This window comes from Rattus norvegicus, chromosome 7, assembly GCF_021556685.1.
Source record: "Rattus norvegicus strain SHRSP/BbbUtx chromosome 7, alternate assembly SHRSP_T2T, whole genome shotgun sequence".
Classification (NCBI taxonomy): Eukaryota; Metazoa; Chordata; class Mammalia; order Rodentia; family Muridae; genus Rattus; species Rattus norvegicus.
The window spans coordinates 61,274,125-61,296,220 of record NC_141540.1 but is presented as its reverse complement, the minus strand read 5'-3'; the positions used below and the strand labels follow the sequence as shown (position 1 = coordinate 61,296,220).

At 40.6% G+C, this 22,096-nt stretch overlaps 1 long non-coding RNA gene across 1 annotated transcript in view; it reads left to right on the top strand.

Moving 5' to 3' along the window:
* The window catches only part of LOC148004684 (uncharacterized), a 101,189-nt gene extending 81,342 nt beyond the window's left edge, over nt 1–19,847 (top strand). Inside the window, exons 4-5 of the long non-coding RNA XR_015624671.1 lie at nt 11,958–12,098; nt 16,924–19,847. This is a non-coding gene — a long non-coding RNA (uncharacterized LOC148004684). The remainder of the gene's footprint in view (nt 1–11,957; nt 12,099–16,923) is intronic.
* Nucleotides 19,848–22,096: the final 2,249 nt, after the last annotated feature.

The following is a 22,096-nucleotide window of genomic DNA, read 5'->3' as shown; positions in this document are numbered from 1 at the left end:
GAGCTCTCTTTCCCCCTCTTTTCATCTCTTTTCCCTCTGTTCTTGCTTTCCTCCTAAGAGCTGGAGGAAACCGAAAATATAAGGGAAAGACAAAAGTAAAACATCAGGAGGACACACTTGACAGCCCTGACAGTGCCCATCGCAGGTGCTTCTTTGACACACATGTGTGAGCAAGCAAGTCACAGATGTCTGCTCTTATACACACCTAGAAAACAATGTCCCTAATCTTACAATATCATGTCATGGTGCAAATGCTGTTATCGTGCGGTCATTTTTCTACTTCAAGTGATTCTTTCTGGGCACCAGTTTGCATAGAAGAATCGACGTCTGAATCAACTGCCTGAGAGCTAGCGTTCCCATCCTTGTTTCATTGTTTGCCATAAGAATCAGTGCTAGCCACGTTCTGGGAACACCAGTGCTTGGCTTCTTAAAAGGAGGAGCTACCACTGAGTGTAACCGTGAAGGAGAGATGATATGTGTGTGCACTGAGATAACTGGCACGTACCTATAATGTTATAAACATTAGCATTTTGATGTGCAAAATTACTAATGGTGGCAAGTCTTAAAGATGGACTCCCAAAAGAAGTAGTGGTTATTTATGACTTTGTGTTAGTAAACTCACCAAAACAAATAGAAAGCCTCTCCTGGCTACCCGTCTTATGTAAAACTTTGTTTAAGATAAATCCGAGACTCCAGATTAAATGTATCTTATGGGGCTCCTGTTAAGAAGAAACGTTCTAGTGTATCTTTGTTCTCTTGAATGTTTCTTTTCAATAAACACAAAGCCTTGACTAGTCCATGTGTCAGGAATATACTTCATGGGAGAGATTTTTCCTTCTTCCTTCATTTACTCCATATGAGTGCAATAACAATATCTACATTGTCATTACTTATTCTGTGTCCTTTTATTTAATGACCCGATAGCCTTCATAACTTTAATTACTGTTGTTAATTCTTCAAATGAAAACAAATGTAGGAGGACAAGATCAGAGATAGAGATGCATATTAAAAAGTAACAAACAGAGATAAGATTGTGAATGCAGTAATTAAAGAAAACAGAAAACAAAAATCGCCCCATACTATCTACTAAGGCAAACACGGCAGGAACCAGTTTTGAGCCAGTCTAGATGGGTCAGAGGTCAAACGTTTGTCACTGGTCAAATTTCAGTAGGCGGGTTGGCCTAGCTTTTTAGTTTTTAGTTTATGTTTGTTTTTCTTAATTCTGTGTAAAATGAGCTTCATTTGTGATGAAAAGAAATCTCAGAAAATCGGAACTAGCCAGGTAAGCTCAGCAGTTGAGGGCACTTAGTAACCTTGCAGTAGACACTGGTGCGGTTTTCAGGACCCAGCTTGCAGCTCACAACTGCCTATAATTTTAGTTCTGGTTCTGATACCCTCTCCAGCCTCTGAGGATTCTTATACACAGGTCTCACATAAACCCACACAGGTGTACCCAATACATATACAGAAAATAGATAGAAAAAGATAGACAGATAGATAAATAGATAGATAGATCGATAGATAGATAGATAGATAAAATTTTGAAAACTTGAAAGTGAAATACTAAAAAACTTACAGAAACAACAAACTCTGATGTGTACACTAAATCAGTCAAATGGAATTGTAGACGTCCTTTTAAGTCATATTACTAAAAAATAGACAAAGCTATTTCACCAATGAAAAGTTCTAGTTCACCAAAGAAATAGAATGCTTTCCATCTAAATCTGCCTTGCGTCTTTAAAATCAAGCAGAAAACTTAACGTAACTGGAAGCAAACTAGGAGGAACCATAACATCAGTGTGATTTCCCCCCCCCCTTTTTTTTCCGTAACAAATCAATAAGCCCTAACATGCAACCGCTATCATGCCAGTCACAGTGTGAAGAAGCTGAAGCGGCCCAGCGACTAGCGGTGCCTCTCAAGCCAGCTTCTTGTGTCGTTAGGAACGGGACTCGACGTGTGGTGCTCTGCATAGGCCGCTCCCAGTTCCTGTGTTGGAAACCTAATCCCTACATGTGTACGTTAGTGAGAGGCAAAGCCTTCGTGTGGTAATCAGGACTGAGTGGGCTTCTGAGAGTGAGGGTCCTGGGACAGCTTTAGTGACTTTGAGGGAAGGGGAGGAGAAACCCATGCTGGCCTTTTCCTGTCTCTCCATCCATGTTTGGATGCAGCAAGAAGTTCTCAGTAGGTGTTGATGTCACACCCTTCAACTTGTCAGGATCAATAACAGAGACAAGTAGCTGTCCATTCTTTACATGTTACCAGTTTTGTAGCATATATGTATATATGTATATATATATACATACATATATATACATACACCTATATTTATACATTTAATTAGCATACACACACACACACACACACACACACACACACACACACACACACACACATATATATGAAGGAAAAACACACCGGATTAGAAATAAATGCTTACTTGGGGGACATACTTTTGGGCTTTGTCATTTCCAGTATTCTGTTCATAGCTGTCCTACTTGGTTTGTAATCTAGGGAAATGTTATAAAATGTTCAAGACAAAGACACACACGCTGCAAACTTCAGTAGGCCAATTATCTTTGCCAAGCCAAATACAAGCTCTCCCAGAGTGCCTTACCGCTTTGCAGTCCATGAGCACCATGTAAATTTGGGCTTGGCTACTCAGTTCTGAAGGAGAAACGAGAAGAAATGTTCGTAAGTGGACATCAATCACCCAGTGTCTTCAGTAAGTGAACATTAGTCACCCAATGTCTGCAAAGATTAGCATGGATGCCTGTCCCCATCCAGACTGAAAGGCAGGGCCACCCGGCCAAAGACTTTTCCAGACTATAAGGTGCTGTCACATGATTAAGTTCTAATTAATGTAACATGAGCAGAAATGATGCTCCACTTCTAAATTACATTTTTTAAGGGTGAGGGATGTATCCCTCATACGTCCCCTTTAAGTCCAAGTAGGGTGACTGGAGTTAAGGAAATCGTTTTGAACTGAGCAGTTGAGGTTGTCTACAGAGCTATGGGTTTTACCTTGGGTCTTGGGGGAGATAGAAATGAGATACTTTGTTTCAGCCATTGCTATTGTGGAACTCAAGAACTACGGTTTTGAAGCCTGGTTTACTTTGACTTGAATACTCAGATTGCCATAAGAGGACCTGACGTGAATGGCGTCGGCTGAATAATTAGGAAGTATTGATTTTAGAAGCTTTAAAGGCTGGTGACTTCTGTCATTTTCATGGAAACAAGTTTCACAGAAACTGTTGCCTCTAACGTCTTAGAAGGTAAAATACATATGCCCGTAGCCTATGGCTACAGGAGTCTTGTTGAAAAACACAGATGCTAGTGTGTATGGACTTCTCTTTGAGGCTGTCAATAATATTTAAAAGATATTGATTGTCTCAGTCAGGATTTGTATTCCTGCACAAAACATCATGACCAAGAAGCAAACTGGGGAGGAAGGGATTTATCCAGCTTACATTTCCACATTGCTGTTCATGACAAAAGGGAGTCAGGACTGGAATTCAAGCAGGTCAGGAAGCAGGAGCTGATGCAGAGGCCATGGAGGGATGTTATTCACTGGCTTGCTTCCCCTGGCTTGCTCAGCTTGCTTTCTTGTAGAATCCAAGACCACCAGCCCAGGGATGGCTCCACCCACAATGGGCTGGGCCCTCCCCCTTGATCACTAATTGAGAAAATGCCTTACAGCTGGATCTCATGGAGGCATTTCCTCAAGGGAGGCTCCTTTCTCTGTGATAACTCCAGCTTGTGTCAAGTTGACACACAAAACCAGTCAGTACATTGACTCAAACCCAGGACAGCTGGAAGCATAAACGGGAGAGATGTGGATTTCAGGAAGTTGTTCAGTACCTGTCAATCTAAAACAGGCAGTCTGTTAAATTAGGAATGAGCAGTATTTGGAAATTAAGTATCTGTTCTAAAACTCAAGGAGAGCAAAGAAGAAGCTGTAAACAGGTCCCCCGTTTGTTTCCAGAGTTCTGTCAAGCATGTCTGCTGAAGTGCTGCTTTGGGGCCAGTGAGTACACGCCAGAAGCAATCCCTGTATCCCAACCTCTTCCCAGTCAACCCTGAAGATTTAGATGGCCTCAGATAGGACACTGGAAAACTTGGAATGAACAGAGGCACAAGTCAATTAAACAATAAATAAAACAAAATAAAGACTTCAGATGTAAAACTTCTGACTAGATAACAATTTGGGGGCTTCTTAGATATGAAACTAGAAGGCTGTATAAAAGTTCTGGGTTTTGAAATCATGCCTGTGCCATAAGTGATTTCCTCATTCCAGTCCACTTCGTGATTCCCACAGCCCTAGATCACGGCAGACTACATCCATGGAATGTGATAGAGAGACTCACAAATAATTGAAGACCCTGGAATTTGAGGGCTATGACTGGATGAGGCTGACCCATTTGCAAAGAGACAAATGTGTCCAACTATGAGTTGTCTTGTCCTGCCCAATCTTCCCCCTTAAAAACAACTTTCAGCTGAGAACATTGGGTCCCAAGTAGACAACTTATACCTTCAAAGGCTTGGGACAAGGAGATGTGAACGGAAACACTTTTCATTAGGTCTTGCCTTTACCGAAAGAGTTGTATCTTCTTTCTTTTCTCTTTTCTGTTGAGCTGATCTGAGGTGCAGAGCTGAAGGGCCTGTTTTAGTTTCTAATTAACCCTAGAGCCCGGAGCTGGAATTACAGTTCAAACGAAGAACCTAATACAACAGGCACACATATTTTAAAATTATATATCAGTTAAAACTTTAACAGGTGGAATATACCCTGACTTGTCAAATACACCATTGAATAAGCCAAGTCCGAGTGTAAAACCCTTGGAGTTGAGTGAAATTTCAGAATGTGATGAGATCCTGAATAGATAACAGTCTGGCTCTGACTTACAAGCCACAACACTCCCCATCCTAACACAGCTTGCTGTAAAGTTCAAGGGGATTACTGTGCATCTAGCCTAGCTCACACGTTGAAGCAGGCACACACAGTACTATGCTAACATCCTAAGCCTAGGGAAATAAGCAGTCCAGACCACCCTGGAAGAGAGTTATGCTCGGGCTCTCAAAACAGTGTCGGGCCCCTTAAACCAGATGGGCTGGATTTGGAGTTCCAAGCATAGGACCTAGACTGTTGGGGACGAGATGCACGCTCAGAGTAGACACGTGATTTCAGACCTGAAGTTCGTTTTGTGGAGAGTGTGCATAGTCAGCTGAGGGTGAGTCCAGAGGTCTCAGAAGTTGCAGCCAGCTATTAGAACTTTCCTCTTGGCCGCTGCTTGCAAGAACATCTTCCAACCAGTAAGAACTGCATATTGATGCAGAAGCGACGTAATTCCATTTCACTTTGATCTATACAATAGTAAAATCAGCGTTTTTGCCTGTGCCTCAAAGTAAAACCAAAATCCTGGGTATTTTCTGTGGCTACAATGCTTAGGCAACTTTTGAAACAGTTTAAACAGGTTGTTATAAATATGTATTCTTTTGCATTCTTCTTTAGTTTGTTTATGAATGAGCAGACTGATGTGTACACCTATATTTTATGTGCTTCTCAGCATCCATATGTTTTCAATCACAAGTGTTGATTGTTCTTCATAGATGATATGGGTACTTCAGTCTTTGAGAATGTCATGTGACTTAATGCAGTTATCCTTTAGGGAAAATACGTTGCATTCATTCATTTGTACTTCCTTTCTAATGGTCACTGTGACCACATCCTGAAATCTTTAGCTATCCAACTATTAACATTGATTGGTCCTAAAAGAAATAAAACCCATAGCCTTCGCTTCTCTGGCTAGGAACCAGTTCAGGGAAGGGTCAGATACTGAACTCTTTCTAAGGGTCATATGTTATACCATGTTTCCTGAGTAAATTAACTTATTTAATAACATATTTAATAACTGCTCTGAGAGGTCAATACAGAAATAGGGAACCCAGACCACAAACAAAAACCATAGGAAATCTGAATTTCTAATGTCTTTATAGCTACACTCAACTTCTACATCAGGATACTATTCTATGAATTAAAAGAAACTTTATCTCATTTATTAAAGATGCCAATCTTAATTTTTCCCCAAGTTGTCATCTAAATACTGGAGGACTCTATGAGTGTCAAAGACAGACACTGAGAACACAGATCTTCCTTTTCTGCCTCACAGTCATGTGACATTATTCCAGATAGTCAATTTTCAGGCTCAAGATCCATGACCTGAAATGGGACAGCCAACGGCCACATGACTACGTAGTACTAGAGACACAGAGGGTCTGTCAAATGCATCACACACGCAGATTCCCAAAGATTTAATACCGAAGAACATTTCACTGTTACTTAACTTATTGTATGTTGACATGATACTCGCAGTATGTTTGATTAAATAAAACACATCGTTAAAGTTAATTTCACATGTTTATTTTCAGTTTTAACACTCGAAACATTAATATTGCATTTCCAGCTTGGAGTGGAAATCTCTCTAGAGATTTCTTTCCTCTCAACCCTGAGGCTGCCAAGTTTAAGCAAAGTCATCCCCACTCCCATTACCACACTTTGCTGCAGAGACTAGAACTATGTGGTTCTGGTTTACTCCAGTTCAGATGCACAGTATTATTAATTCTAAGAAGCAATGTCCTAAAGGTAGAAATAATTCTATTTCATTTCATATGAAATTACCATGTGCATTGGAAGATCTCCTGGGAAGAAAACCAGGCAAATAAACACACTCATTCAGTAGACAGAACTGGAAACTCATGTTCTCTTCCTTACCACCAGGGAAACATCGATTTCTGTCACATATGAAGAAAGGTAGTACATGAACTTAAACAAAGAAATGGGGGCACTTTGGGAGCCCAACAGAGATGGTGTGATCTGTTTGTTTTAAGATTTGATGCTATTTCATCCTTTTGATTTTCAAAAGGAAAATTCATTTGAAGTCTTCTAAGCAGGCTTGTATAGAGTTTTATAAAGTGCTTTAAATTCCTGGGAGTACCTGTCTCAGCAGGAAGCCTAAATCGAGGTTAGCCAAGACCTTCTCCACCAAAGGGAGAAGCAGAGACAAAGATGAGAAAATAGAATGAACACAGTAAGTTTGGGCATGCTTGAGTCTTGGAGGAAAATTACTAGAGGGTTAGAAAGGATTTCAAGAAATGTCTTGGTCTCCACTATCATTTGTTTTAGAACTTAGAAATAGGAAGAATAAGGGGGAAGCTAGAGACCACTGAGGAAATGATACTTTGGGTATTTTCCTCTGTACCATGCTAAGTCTAGCAGTATGAAGGAGAGGGCAAAGATTTAGAACAAGCAATTAATCAGACTCAAAGCCTACAGTAGGAAGACTGAAAATATCAGCAGCAAGAATACCTGAACAACACTAATACCCATACAAAGCTAAGAGACGTGGTCCTGCACATCTTGAAAGCATCATCGTGGAGCAGGAAGTGCTAGCTGGAAGGTGTTCCCACAGAAGTCAACACAGCAGAAGTGAAATGGTTGGTATCACTATAGCTACAAAAGAACATCATCAAGATTCAGATGAGAAAAGCCTCCCACATTGGACATCATTTTCAATGACGATAATCATAATCTAGGGCCATAGGAGAGAAGCTCAAATGCCCACGTGTCTTAGTTAGGGTTTCCATTGTTGTGAACAGATGCCATGACCAAAGCAACTCATAAAAGACAACATTTAATTGGGACTGGCTTACAGGTTCAGAGATTCAGTCCATTATCATCATAGCAGGAAGCATGGTAGCATCCAGGCAGGCATGGCCCTGAGATGCTGAGAGTTCTACATCTTCATCTGAAGGTGGATAGAAGACTGGCTCCCTCGTGGTTAGGAGGAAGATCTCATTGCCTGCCCCCACAGTGACACACTTCCTCTAACAAGGCCACACCTACTCCAACAAGGCCACACCTACTCCAACAAGGCAACATCTACTAATAGCACCACTCAATGAGCCAAGCATATTGAAACCACCACACCAAGTGTTAATGAAATACAAGAAAAAAATTGAGTAAGTGGTAAAAGCCTTCAAGTCAACAAACACATTCACCAAAATAGTCAGATGCAAAATTAGCAAAATTAACGCACAGACTCAGTAGGAGAAAAGTAAACAATTATCAGTCTTAACACAACATTGGACCCTTCAACCTGTACACAGTAAACAACTGTCCTGGAAAGATATGCCCAATGGTGCACATGTTATAAGAGTAACCAACTTTCTGATTGGATTTAAAGACCACACTTGGTATTATTTGTTTGGGCCAAGAATTCCTGGTAATTTTGTCCTAGGCCCTAAGGGAAAACTAATACAATTATTCTGCTAAGTGGAGATAGCATTAAACTGTCCCTTACTTTCTAATTTTTCTACCAACAGATTAGTATATCTCTTAACTCTCATCCTTCTTTTTACAGTTGGTGGCATTTAATACAGAGACTTACAACTGGTTAACATGGAGTGATGGTGAGATTGTTGCATGCTCTGCTCTGTGATATCTATATCACGTGCTATAATTTTGAGGCTCAAGGGTCATCAAAGAAGGAGTAGAAAGATCTAAATCAGCGACGGTAGATGTATGCAGCTAAACATATTTGTACAATACGAAAGATACAAAATGCACACGAACTCACAGCTGCAGTGGCTGCACACACAAGACCTACACAAGATCAAGCCAGCCAAACTCCAAGCATGAGTGAGGCTTATGAAATTTCTCCTCTGGCCGAGAGGCTTCTAGAACATGATGCCTGCTGCGAGGGAGTATTGGTTTCCTGTAAGAACCTAGCCTTAAGTGGCTGCTCATGCTCCAGTCGATGGTCTGTATCCATGCACATGGCACATATAGGTAGTTCTTGAAGGGTAAAAGGACCATGCCACACAAGAGAACTGGTAACGTTGGGTAAGCCTAGATCCAGTGAATCTCAGAATTGAGAATGGTATGAGTTATTCCTTGTCTACCTCTACCTGCCCTGGAACAGTAACCAGGACATGCCACTGAGAGGACCAAACCTAGAGTCCTTCCCCATGCAAATAGAGTATCACTAACATCTCAAACTGAGCCAATAGGAAATATCTATCCCTAAACTCCACCCTACTCCTCAATGTTTACTTAGTCCCTGTTCACATGGAATAAAGAATTAAAGTTATTTCACCAAAGATCAGCTGAGAGTGGCTGTTTCATTGAGTTCTAACACTTCGGGAAGAGTTCTCATAGCTTGATGGACCTTGAACCCTCCAGGCTGCCTCTGTGCCTCTGCCAGTCCCCTGCTGTTGGCACTGTCACTGCTATGGTTGCTGGTCCTTGGCTACCTGCCCTGTGCCGCCTGCCCAAACCTCCTTGCTTCTCTTTTAAGAGCTGTAACACTTTTGATTTTTCTAGTGGAACGGAGACCTGTAGAACCTGTTCTCCCTGGTTCTACTTCACTTTCTGGCAAATAGAAGATGACAAGTTGGATTGACTGGATTTTCAAAAACAAAACAACAACGCAAAGAAAAACAGCATAGGAGGTTGTGAAGGAAAATTTGTGGAACCGTAGAGGAAAAATAGAGGAGAGGGAAGGGAGGGAAGATTTGATCAAAGCATGGGAAAGGCATATATAAAATTTGTGAAAATAAAAAGAGATCACACAGCAATACTCATTTGATAAATAAAAAAATGGATATTTGCAGGCTGGGGAAATGGCTCAGTTGGCAAAGTGCTTGCAACAAAGCACAAAGACCTGAATTTAGCCCTCCAGAACCTACCTAACTATCTGGACATGGTGGCACAGGCCTACAGTCAAAGTGCTAGGTCAGGAGAATCCATGGGTCTTGCTGGCTAGCCAGTCTAACCAAATTAGTGAGTTTCAGGTTCACTGAAAGACTCTGTCTCAATAAAGTGGGTGGGGGATCTGAAGACATGGTATGGTGGTTAAGAGTGTTTCCTGCTCTCGCATGCAACCCAAGTTCAATTCCCAGGAACCACAGTGGGCAGCTCACAGCCACCTCTAAATTTAGGGACTGGACAGCTTTGGCTTCTGTGGATCCCTGTACTCGAATGCCCACACCACCCCAACAGAATTGCATTAATAAAAACAAAATAAGGTGGAGAGTGATTAAGGAAGGCTCCTAGCAGGGGCCTCGGTCCTTCATCTTCATGTGCACACCTATTTATGTACACATGTACAAACATAGGTACATATATACAAAGAGATGAACATGAATAGGTAAGACCACAGGTACTGAAGAAGCAGTAAGGAGCAATCCATGATTGGTTACTGTCTTTAGGGAACTGGGAGGTAGTCATCTGGGAAGACCATAAATAAACAGTCTATTTGACAGAATGATGTATCTATTAGGGATATCCCAGGGTAGCTTACTCAGGTTTTAAAGATATTTACAAAGCATATATCAGATAGCCTAGAGAAAAGTCCGTGGTGTCTGGCATTAGAGCCAAAATTAAAAGGATTTGCTTAATGCTTGGTTTTAAGAACTCTGGGGATGGGAGCTGGGAAAGCAACTGAAGTTCCAGCACTTTCTATGAGCAGGAGCAAACTCACTATTCTAAGGACCATGGTCAGCTAACTGTGTGACAGCACCGTCTATGAGATCTAGTTCTTTCAACACAGCTTCCCCTGTGTGTGAAGAGGATATCAGAGAAGGGCTTGAGCTCCTGAGCTCAGTGTAACAATAATCCTTGAGGGGACTGGAGAGATGGCTCAGTGGTTAAGAGCACCGACTGCTCTTCCCGAGGTCCTGAGTTCAATTCCCAGCAACCACATGGTGGCTCACGACCATCTGTAATGGGATCTGATGCCCTCTTCTGGTGTGTCTGAAGACAATGTGTTCATAAAATAAATCTTTAAATTTAAAAAAAAAAAAACCAATAATCCTTGAGAGGTAAGTGAAAAAGACACAGTAGAAATAGAGTTCCATTAAAGGCAAACCAGATCTGGGCCCAGCTGGAGGTAGAACTACATAGAAGCCGTGTCCCTTAAAAAGGAACTCTGCCAAATTGTTGTGTAACGTGAAGGCTGTCTTCCAATTTCAGAGCTGTTTATCAGACTAAGATTCCAAAGTCGAACAATAACAGGAAACATAAACTGAGTCTGAATGGGTCCTGGTGTATTTTATAAATAGACAGGAAGCAGCCATCTTAAATGTTGCCAGTTTACCTGAGGCGGAATTATCTCACACAATACTGTCTTGCCAAAATTTCCAAACCAGGATATGTTTTTGTCATTTATTTTCTAAGAAGAAAATATAATTTTTTTCCTTAATGATGCTCATAAATTAAATATTTTATTCCCTACAGTATCTGTGGGTTTTTTCTAATAATGAATTATCACAGTCACTCCTATGTTCAGTATCACATCCAACGCTGTTGACTTTGTTTGCTTGTCACATATATACCGCAAAGAATTCTGGTATGGAATAACTTTGCAGATTTTGGAGAACATGAATGGAAAATGCAAGTTGGTTTTAAGAGCTATTTGGCAGTATTTAGTAATACTAATAAGCCACATAAAATTGAGACGCAAATGTTAATAGTATTTTTTTAATTTGAAAATTACATTTTGATATTTGAGATAGTTAAAATAAATGAATTCGTTCTCACGGAATACTTTTGGCAAATGATTCAACCAATCCTCCTGTAAAATATTATTTCTGCCACTTTTAGAGGATTGCCCTTCCAGAAAAAACATATTTTTTTTTAATTTTCTACTTCTCAGAACAACACAAGCAATGTACATGCAAGTCTGGATTTTAATATGTGTATTTCCCTATTATGTGAAATTTGAACTGTTTGTAAGATAGAATTTACATGGAATATACATATATATCCCTAAGGTTATGATAAATCTTGGTAGAAATTCCAAAACCAAAGTGGTTTAAAGTTTGGAAAATTAAGTATGTTTATGTATTTTCATATGTAAAACCATGATATATAACTTACAATTTTTAGTGTTCTCTTAAGGCTGATTATGGTACTACAATCAAGTCTCTAAAGAACGGTTTCTTACACTCTCTTTGAAGAATATTCTTTTATGGCCTTGAAACAATATTTTGAAACAAAAACACCTTCAGTGTGGTCTCCCACCCACCATCCAAAGCTCAGGCAAGTTTCTCAACACGACAATGGCTGTTGTGTGCATCATCTCACCACCCCCAGCGCTTACTTGTTTAAGACCTGCACAAGATGAAGCCAAGCAGCCTCCAGCTTGGGTGTGGCGGGGCCTCTGTGGCCCCAGTCTTAGCTAAGGGGCCGTTAGCAGTTGATAGCTGCACAGAGTGTGAAGTAACTCTCTTTTATTGAAGTGGCTGCTGCTAGACTGGTCATACTGCAGTGGTCACTGAACATGGGCAGCACTAACTGGACTCGGGATTATTTACATCCAAAAATAAAGAGGGCACGAAACTCGGAGGGAGATGGGATGGAGGGGAGGTTGTGGGAAGGTAGTGTGCATGGATAGGATCAATAGACATAATAAAAATGTTAAAACTATCAAGGAATAAGCAGAAAATACTAAACTAACAGATTCTTTACAGGAGAGACAGAGACAGAGACAGAGACAGAGACAGAGACAGAGACAGAGACAGAGGAGACAGAAAGAAAGAAAGAGAATTGTCTAAATTGATTATTTATATATCTAACTTCTTAAATTAGAAGCACTAATACCAGGGAGGCTGAGGCCAGGAACTTTTTTTTTTTGAAACATAGTTTAGTTTAGAGAAAATTGAGACTGGGCAAGAGGGAAGTTAAGGAAGCCAAGAGTTTATACTGTAGGAACAGTCAAATGGTTAAATGTGCGATGTCCAAATGACTTAGCAAGGCCAAAAGTGATTCAAACACATGGTGGGATCAAGACAAAAGGACATAATGGGAAAGACATAGAGATGGGGTTGAAGAGGTAACTCTCGAAAGGAAAACCAGACAGAGGATACTGAAACAACAGTAGGTTCTCAATTGCAATTCACAGCGCTACGGACAGAATCTAACCTTGTTGGAAAAGGAACTGACGAAGAGTAGCCAAACAGACGTGAATTTCAGAACGAACTCTAATAACATGGAAAATTAGTCAGGAAATTAAAGCATCAGAAAAAAGCAGTCCTTGTTCTGTAAGATGAAAAGTAGAAAAGTTCTTAAATGCATAAGCTTGCCTGCATGCGTGCCTATAAGCTTGCCTGCATGCGTGCCTATAAGCTTGCCTGCATGCGTGCCTATAAGCTTGCCTGCATGCGTGCCTTAGTTAACCAATACAATATACAGGCAGTGCCAGGTGACGAAGACAAGAAGGTGCTAAGTCTGCCAGAAATGTCTCATCTGTTTTCAATTGCTCCCTCTTCCTCATGTTCTCCATGCATTGCCAATCCCTACAAAGTCTACCCCTGAAGCACCTTTAAGAACATCTCCTATTTCTCAGACCTCACATATTACTGTCTTCATTATCTTTCATAATTCTTCTTTAGCCATAGAACATTCTCTGTTCAATCCAGTTTTCCATTAAAACCTTAGTGTTCCTTTCCTAAACCACATAGCAATGTTACATTCCCCTGAAAGAATATAAACATTTTCCCATTTGTACTTTTCAACATTATTTCTTAGCCAACTGACATGATAAATTTTAAAGCCATAACAAAAAATTCTATGAAGTTATTCTGAGCTTTAAAATCTGAAAAATAGTTTGTAGGGAGACAAAACAAATTTTATAGCATATTGTTATTTTGTTTTGCTAAATTCAAGGATTATTGGGTAACCAAAGAAAATCATATAAGTAGTTGAGTATTAACTGGTGTTTCTAATAATGCTTTGATGGAAAAATAGCTATGTGTTACAAAATGGATACTTTGTAACAATTATCATCAAAGTTGTTAGCGGAGACACATATTGATGAATTGTGAAGTAATTACTTAATCATTTTAACATAATTATATACATTGTGATCGTTAAATATATTTTTAAAGATAAATGAAACATGATATTCTGGGACAATGTATACAAATAAATCTATGTGTGTGTGTCTCTCTGTCTCTGTCTCTCTCCTCATTTTCTGAACTGAGAAACTGTCAATTCCAATGTCTCATGGTGAAATAAGTGAAGAAACCTGTTTATAGGCTGTGTGAGGTGAGGTGGCAGGTCTTATCATGGAAGCCAAGGAATACATAGTTAACTGGATCAAAATAACAAGATGATCAAATATATAAAAATGTTATTGAAATCATGTGGGGTTAAATTTAGAAATAAAACTGAATTGACTTCTTGTTCCTAGAAGATTATATGCAAATACTTAACAGCTGTTATGTAACAGTATCCTCCATATTGCAACATTCCACCCTGCAGGAAAGCTCCTCAAGTCAGAATGCAAACAATGCAAAATAGTTTCAGGAAGTCCCTGAAACTGACCAGATTCATTAGACTACTTCCATGTCCAATAGTAAATAGTAGAAACTACTGAATCACTCTCAGACAAGCTTAGCTTCAAAAAAGATGCTGAGACAAGCCCAATGCCTGGCAAGGGCTCATTCCAGCTGAGTCACTTGGAAGGAACACTCCCCTACCTATTGAGTCTCCTGCAGGCTGTGCAGTGTACTCCTTTAAACCCAGCTTTTGTGAGCTGTCAGCCATGCTCAGTGGGCCTTGGTAATATAGCTGTCTTTGGGCCATTTTTGTTTTTATAAGTAATCCCTAATTCATACTCCTGTAATTAACCCCAAAAAACTCATTGGTTCACCAATTTGGACTTTGGTGGCGTCCATGCTTTGATACATTGCAGGCTTCTTCACTGGGGTGAGTAGACATGTATGTATCTCTCCAGGAAAAATCTGTTAAATATCATGGCCCAGAAGAGAGGAAGAAAAAAAATAAATGTTTCTATGAAAAAGCATAAAAATGACAGAACCTCATAAAGTGTTATCATTCCTTTATTTACAAATGTACTGTTTACTTGTCTCTAAAGATTATTTATGGATATTCTTTGCAGACTATCACAAAGGCACATTCTTCTAAGATGTTATGGGATGACTCAGCATACTAGATATGGATAAAGAGAGATTTTGTGAACTGGAAGGCAGTTCAAAGTAAAACAAATGAAAAAGACAAGTGAAAAGAGATTATGAAAAAGATGTTCAAAATTAAAAAATAATACTAGAAAATGGAATAGTATAACAAGAATTCTAGAAAGAATGGCAACATAAAACAAACCCCACAAAATTTCTTCCAAATAATTGACAGTACTAGTCTACAGAATCAAGAAGTTAGTGCAAAATAAATAAATAAATAATAAAATGGACATAAAAATCCATGTCCAGAAGACACAGTGAACATGTAAACTGTTAAAGATACAAAGTCATTCCATGTCTTCTTTTCTATTTAACTTTTTCATATAATATATAAAACACATTCTTTGTCTAACCCAGCCAAGCCAAGCCTTCCCACCTCCCTATCCACCCAATTTCATGTTCTTCTGCCACCATTACACCAGAAGAGGACTGTGAACTGAAGCTACATTTTCCTTGGGAAAATAGGATGAGTGGAATAAGATGGGGATGCAGAAAATATACCAACGGGATTCCTGTGCCTAGAGCATGAGGCGAAATAAAAATACTTCTGACTAATAAAAAGTAAAGTAGTTTCCAGTGAGGGTAAAGTTTACCACAGGAAATCCTAAAGCAAGCATTTCAGAAGAAAGTGATCCCAGACAAAGCTTGAATTGCAAGAAAGTATGTGGGACTCACAAGACAGACAGACAGACAGACAGAAAAAAAGAAAGAAAGAAAGAAGAAAGGAAGGAAGGAAGAAAGGTTATAGGTAAATCTAAGTGAACACTTAAACCATTACTAATTTGTTCTTTCAATGTTAAACAAAAAAAATTAAGACAAACATAAAAACATAATTAAAGGGATGGGGTTAAATCATTCAAGCTTTTAAAATTATTTCAGAAAAGCGTAAAGTCAACTAAATTTAGATTTTAAAAAAAAACTTAAGTTTTGAAAGTAGCCACTAAATAATATGAACACAAACTCAAAGCTAATTGCTGGTGATGATTAAACAACAAAAAAAAAACTATTTAGCTGTAAAGAAAGCAAGAAGGGAATGGGTGGGGGCAGAAAGAGTGGGACAGTTGAACAAATAAGATGGCAGATGCGAATCCAGATGTGTCATTAAACAGCTGTGGTCGACTGAAGGATACAACTAATCAATACTATTGTATACAAAAGGAAACACCTAAAACTCATGGGTCTAGAGTACTTTAAAAGAATGGGGAAATGCCCCACATTTGTAGAACGTGTACTCCGACATCAATAAAGGCGCAAAGACCCTTGAGGTGATAGAGGAGTGAAACGGTCGCTGTGGAGAAACAGGTGAGGAACTGACCAAAGAAATGAAGAGAGTGCACCACAAGCCCAGTGGAATGCAGTAGCTGTGGATGTAAGAGAACGTGGCCATGATGTCTTTAGTTTTTATGACCGCTTTTATTTTTCGAGATTACAATCACGTCATTTCTTCTTTCCTAGTTTTCCCTCCAAATCGTCCCATAGATACCTCCTTGCTCTCTTTCAAAATTCATGACCTTTTTGATCGATTGTTGTTGTATGTTCATATGTATATGTATATATGTATATATGAACATACATATATGTATATTTCTAAATATAACCTGGACATTTAGTATAATGTTACTTGTATATATGTTTTCAGGGATGACCACTGGTATTGGATAACCAACTAGAGTGCACTTCCCTGAGGAAGGCCATAAACAACTAACTGTGGCTAATATAATTTGAAATTTTAGAGCTTGACATCAAATCTTATTCAGTATTTCCCTGCCTCAAACTTTGCCTCACCAGTTAGTATTAGTGTACCTCACAAGAATGACATTGTCCCACACCCACTATCATGTCCTAAATTCTTATATTTTGAAACATACTCACTTTCTTCACAGGATGTCTACTGTTCCTTCGGACCTCTTTTTAGATGTGCCACCAAATCCCTACAGATGCCACTACATGCAGCCACCTTCTCTGAGAAGTCTAAAGAATGAGCTTGAGAATCACCACAGTTACCGTCATCTACTCTGCCCACAGCCCGAGGCTTCCAAGTGTGGCAAGTTTGATATAGAAACCAAAAGACATTGGTAAATTCAAAATGTGTTTACATGGCCAGAGCCCTATGCTAAGTGCTGATATCATGCTAACTCGGAGAGATACCAGATCACACTTTTCCTTAGGCCATGTGAGGATACCAAGAGGAAGTGGCTGCCTTAACACTGAAAGGTATTTCACCAGACACCCCACCAGCATGGAATCATGGGATTCGAAATCCCTGATCTACAAGAAAGAAGTTTATGATTTATCCCCCTTAGCCGGCCCCTTCCCCTGGTAACCTGAATAGCCTAAGGCAATGGGATAAAATCAATACTTCTCCGTGTAGGACGAAGTTCTTCTCTAAGGAACTACTAAAGGATTGATATGGATGCCTTTCTTATAGACCACCTATTTCTCTAGCTGCACAACTGCTGGACACACCTTCAACTCCAGCCTTCTGTCATTTCTTCAGCATGCTATTCATCCTGAATGCCATATTTTTTCAAGAGGTAGCGGGCTCTTATGGGTTAATAACTATATTCACTGGGGCTCTCTAGGCCCAGTGGACATGACCTTATTTGAAAATACACTGTAATTGTAATTGAATTAAAGATGTATTAGAGTGAGCCCTAATTCAATACCTGGTACTTGTACAGGGAGGAAATGTTGGACGCAGAAATAGATACGCATGGAAATGTCACGTGATAAGAGAGGCACAAATTGATGATATATTTTCATAAATCCAGGGACACCAAGAATTGACAGCAAAGACAAGAAGCAAGGAGAAAGACATGACCATGTTTTCATTCCAAGCCCCTCAGAAGCATCCCGCACCACAGACACCTCGATTTTAGAATTTTATCGTCTAGAACAATGAGACAGTGCATTTCTGCTATTCAAAGACATTCTGTAGATGCTAGGTTCTTTTTCCTAGCAGCTCTAGGAAGCTAATTTAATAGGCAACACTTCTTCTCTTCCTCTAAGATTAACTCGATGAAATTAGTTGTTCCCCATAGGCCTTGTGATTTTTTTTCACTTTGTGTGTATGTGAATGCCCTTGGTGCACATGCCTATGTGCGTTTCACAAATGTGAGGCATGTGTGTAGGGAGGTGCATGATGACACACATGAGTATGGAGGCCAGAGGTCAGTGTTGAATGCATTGCTGGACCATTCTCCACCTTGTGCATTGAAGCAAAGTGTGTCATTTGAGCCCAGTGTTTGCTGATTGTGCTTGTCTACCTAGCAAGTCCCTACTCCTAGGTGCTAGGATTATAGGCAAGCCACCTCACCGGCCTGGCATTTACTTTGCCTAGGTCTTGGGGTCTCAAGGATGATCCTCGCACTTGGACAGAAGGAGCTTTCACTAGTGAACCACTTCCCTACCTCACAGACCTTGTGATTTCTTAAACCACAGGACAAATGTTGGTTGATGGCCTGCCATGCATGCTAAGCCAACAGCCAAAGAGAAAAAAAGAGCAAACATCCAAGGGGTTGACTTCATGACATCTCCAGGGATGACAGGCCGAACCAACAAACAACAAAACAATAACAGAAGGGAGCTGACCAAAGAAGTGTGCATGTCATGACGGCAATTATAAGCAAAGCAGACCCAGTGTTTAATGTGGAGGACTGAGGGTGCACATTTCCATTGTAAAGAACTAAGGAGTCAAAGGAAAGTTTGCCTGCAGAGGGGACCCCAGGAGCCTGGGTCTGAGCAAGGCCTTTAGGAGCTGACTGAAAAGCACACTGAGAGGACCAGTGGGCGGGGAGGAGGCTGGAGGGAAGCAATGGCAGAGCTTCACTAGCATTTGATTGCTTTGGTTGCTGTGGGCCTCAGGAGGTGTCAGTGGTGCTGGAGTAAACCCAAGGAGGAGGAGGAGGAGGCAGTGGTAGCAACAGTCCAGAGGAGTCAAGGAGGGAAACTTCGGTGGGAATTATGCTGAGGAAAGAGTCTAGAGATCCTCTGGAGAAGATAAGCAGAAATAAGTTATGGAATGGTGTAGCTCATGACCACACTGCCCCTTGCCTTGGTGATGCTCTACCACCATGAGGTTTTACACGTTCTCATGGCTCTGCTGGTAGAGATTGTCAGCGTCATCTCCTAACACTCAGAGGAGATCTCTCACGTGTTGAAATGCAGACCCATGTGCTCATCGTGACTGTGATGTGGCCTCCTCCCAGAAGTAAGACTGGGGGCTACGAGAACTTACTTCCACTCTCCTTGGAACATCTCTCTTGGATGGTTCTGTTCAATTCACCTGTCGTGCTATCTCTTTCCTAAAGCACAGGAGAGGGTCTTCAGGCTGATACAGGAGAATCCAAGTAAAACCTTAGCTGAGAAGCACAAACCCACACCAACTGATGGCCGCTTGATTCCTGTGTCACAGATGATGTCTGATGAGTGAGAACAGGCGTTGATGCCGCGGCTCCTGTTTGCGGGCTGCGCCTTCTGCTTGAGTGGGCCCCAAGGTTTTGCTGTGGGTTCTAGTAAGCCAGAAGGTGTGCAGAGACTAGCCATGCCGGAGAAGGAATCAACTTTGGGCGAAGATTACCTGCTCAATGTCTCTTCCTGGGCTTTATACCATTTAAGGGAGAACCCGCAAAGGGTAGTTACAGACCAAATATGGCTGTATTTCCCACCTGTTCCCCACTAACTAAAAGCATCCTTCATTTTGTATATTTTGAAAATTAAAAATAGACCATCTAGGGTTGGGGATTTAGCTCAGCGGTAGAGCGCTTGCCTAGGAAGCGCAAGGCCCTGGGTTCGGTCCCCAGCTCCGAAAAAAAAAAAAAAAGAACCAAAAAAAAAAAAATAGACCATCTAGCAATGCTGAGCATTTGTTCCCTGGCTGAGAGCTGATTAGACCTCTCTCCTTGTTCAAGGGCTATGCAGTCTATTCAGTGAGGCCCCTGCAGGCTCACTTGCCTCATTGCTAGGTCTTACTTGCAGTCTGTAAGCTTTCAAGTTGGTAACCCCTGAGCTCAGGTCACTGCAAACATGAGATAAATACTCTAGACGCCCCAGGGTGGTGAATGACAGACTGGGTAGATGCTAGAGATACTCTGAACCAGAATACCACGCTTTAAGGGTTCAAAGCACCTGAAGACTCTTATTATTATTAGTGTTGTTTCGAGTTGACCTCCCTCCCTCCAGAGATGCTAGTTAAAAAGCCAGAACCTGGGCAGCAGCCGCTGAGTGTCTGTTTTTCAACTCAACACCCAGCGTCTGGCTGACAATGTTGTTTACAAAGGCAAAAAGATTCTGTAACACATTGAAGAAATTCAGAAACACTGAAACCAAACAAAACTTGTTTCTCCATTTTCTGTAGACCTTGAAGTTTTGATAGTTTTATTTTCTGAACTACTCATATCGAAATAAGAATTGGGAGGGCTGCCAATATGGCTCACTAGTTAAGAGAGCTTGCGGCATAATCTTGAGGACCAGGATTTGAGTCACAGCACCCATATAACAAATGCCACTTCAAGCATCCAGCTGTAACTCTATCTCTTAGGGGAAGGGGTAGGAGGAACGCTGGGCTATGTGGCTTCCCGCCTAGTCAAGAACTTGAGAGCTCCGTTTCAGTGAAAGATCCTTCCTCATAGGTGGAAAGTGGTGGCATAGGTAGAACACTTGCTGGCATCTTCTAGCTTATGCACACGTGCCATGTACAGGCACACATACCAATATGTGAACAAGACCCACAAATGACACAAATGGGTGAGGAACTTGAGTCATACGTTAGCCGTTAAGGACACCAGAGGACCCTGACTGAATCCCACCACCCACGTGGCAGCTCACAAGTACATGTGACTCCAGTTCTATGGAATCTGATGCTCCCCTTCTGGCCTCTGTGGGTACCAGATAAACATGCGATCCACAGAGGTATGTGCTGGAAAATATTGATATGTGTGAAATTTAATGATAAATAAATCATGATTAGAACAACAATAACAACAACAAATATAAATGGGAATGCTGTTGACAGAATTTCATATAGGGACTCTTAGGAAACCTTCAGCATCTTTCCAATAAATAAATTATCCCTGGGACTTCAACATTGGACACTTCAATGGAAAGTATTCTCAAATCAATATAAAAATGACTTCACTTAATTGCACAAAATTATCACCCTTCCATTCAACTGAGATCTTCTCTGAATTCAAACTGTTTCATAAATCCCATCTCATTTCCAATTGTAACCACATTGAATGACGTCTAGTTTATGTGTTTCTGAAGGAAAGTAAACCTTAGGACTCCCTGAAGAACGCCCCGACTGCTCTTTCAAAGCTTATTTTTTTTAAGGCCAAAATTGTGTTCACAACAACTTAAGCCATATTTCTGGCTTAAGGATAGATATTTTGACTAGAGGATGGTGGGTGCCCATGTCTCATTTCCCCTGGCTTTTCTTTCAAGTTCTTAGTGTGGAAAATAAGGGAGACAGGCAAATTGGCAAGAGCACGGACAGACAGATGACAAGGGACAATAAACAGCAGATGGTCAGATTGAAAGACAGACGAAGTGATCTCTAGAAACGTGGACAACAGAGGCGGGCAGATGAGAGGAAGGAAGCAGAGTTGGTAAAGACATCACCAGTGCAGCCAGTTAGGATTCGTACTTTCCTTTACAGCTTTCAAAAATCCATATGAGGAATAGGAATTACATTATAATTATGACACCTGGGTTTTAATTCCTGTTTCCTGGGGTGGTAAGTCTGAGCTCTCCGACAACCTCAAAGCACCCCCTAATCCTCCCTCTGTGTCCCAAAGCCACTGAGCAGAATTAATTAATTTTAATTTCACTCTCACTCGGTATATCTTATATCTGATCCAATTAATGCTAGGTGTGAAGACATTGGATGTGGAGACATTCTGTGTGGGGCTTGTTCTTCATGGGGTGCAGGGGGGACAGATGAGCCAGCCTAAGGGAGAAGTCTGATTTACCTAAACAACATTTTCTTCATAAGGTGGAAGTGCCATTCTTTGGTCAAAAATACAGACATTGTTCTAATTTTTTCTTTGAACCTCCAAA